Source organism: Pteropus alecto, unplaced genomic scaffold (assembly GCF_000325575.1).
Source record: "Pteropus alecto unplaced genomic scaffold, ASM32557v1 scaffold17, whole genome shotgun sequence".
In the NCBI taxonomy this organism is placed as follows: domain Eukaryota; kingdom Metazoa; phylum Chordata; class Mammalia; order Chiroptera; family Pteropodidae; genus Pteropus; species Pteropus alecto.
Window position 1 is genome coordinate 3068671 of NW_006440645.1, and position 1824 is coordinate 3070494.

Genomic DNA, 1824 nt, shown 5'->3' on the forward strand with positions numbered 1-1824 from the left:
TCGAAGAACTTTGGAATTACACGTCGTGACACGTAGGGCGTAGAGGAAAGGTTAAAGGTTGAATCTTAAAACGTAGGATTTAGAGGAGGAGACTGAAGAACGACAGAAAGCCCTGGAATAGAGTGAGATGTGGCCTCCTCTGGTGCCACCTCGGCGAGAGAGCTGGTCCCCTTCTGGCCAACTGCGCTCACCAGACGGACTAAAACCCCATGCGAACCAGCTCACCTCCACTTTTCCTTCCGAGCGGTAAAAGTTTAAAATAATTGATGGAGCTAAATTTTGTGAAATAGCCACAATGCTCCCTCTCCTCCCGACCTCAATACCCTGCCTGCTCTGGGCTCCCATAGTGACCGCAAGGGCAGGAGGAGCTGTGGGGTCGTTCCTCAGAGGGGACATCGCTCCCAAGTCAACCCCAGCACACTCGGTTCTCCTAGAAGGAATTCACACCTCCCCGTTAATCAATTTTGCCTTTCTGCATCTGAGTGATCTCCGGCTGGACATTAAATACTTTTCTTAGAGCTTCATTTAAGGCTTACTCTCTATTACTAGGCTATCTTTTTCTCTAAGGTGAAAAGCCGAATTTATTTATGTCTAGGGTTTAACTGGCCTTTTCTGTTACTTTTGGGCCTCTTTGCAAAATAATATTTCTCATGGATTCTCAAGGCCACAGAGTCAAGCTCAAAAGTCATGATCTTTCAAAGTTTGGGGATTCTCTGAACCGTGTGAAGTGGGCATCTTTGTACAAAACTAAAAACGAAGAGGCTTCCGAAATGAAGGACAGATTAAGGGTGAGAGAGGTTTGATTAAGGGTGTAATGAGGTGATTTCCCTGAGACATCAGGAGGGAAATTAATAGTTAAGGAGAAACTAGTCGATGTTTGAAGGGAAAAGAAGTTGAAATTGAAGAAAATTTTCCCATGTTTAAAGGATTTCAAGAGAAGGCTCATTGAATGTTTCTAAGAATGGCTAAAAACAGTTGGTTCTAAACCACCAAAGACTGTTTTTCAAAGTTTTATAATGTCTATTTTCTGGCTAATGGGATAATTAAAATGTCAACCAAAAATGGGTACGATTCAATTATAGCCATACACCCTGTGCAATTAAAAATGCCTCACAGCAAAATAAAGTTGTTATTATTATTACGGAGGGAATTTTTATTAGGTTAAGAAATGGATTATCAGATTTGATGGAGGTGACGCAGTAATGTCACCTTAATTCTCATAAATCAAATAAGGAGCCCGGAAAGTGAACTTTTAAAAACATTAAAAATTTTTCGGCCTGAAGGAAGCTAGATAAAGGCATATTCTATCACTTTAGCAATTTTCGAATAGTAATTACGCTCCCAACAGGTGAGCGAGGAGGGACATCGGGCAGACGACGGCCTTAACGCCTGTAGACGGTCTTTTCTTCAGCTCGATAGCGGGTCTGTGGTGGCGGCTACCTCATGTCACTCTCGTTAGAAAGTGCGGTGAGATTAGGCGGTTGGAAACCAGTCCCCACGTTTTCCCATCCTCTTCATCGGTAGATTCATCGATAATGCCCATAAATATTTAATTAGTAATTCTATAGAAGAAAGAAGAGAAATATGAAGTAAAAACATATATACCTTGGTTCAATCTGGAGTTTTATTTCTGATAGGCACACTCTAACCTTTATTTCAGTCGTTTTCAATGCAAATGTAAAACTTATGTGGTGAATTCTTTTACAAAACAAATAAAGACCCATTGGTAAATATGACCTCGATTTACTTAGCTGCTTAGGTGAAAGAGCAAAGCCATCTCTGCTTTTCTCTTTCCTTCAGATCCAGCATTGTCCATCACCAAGT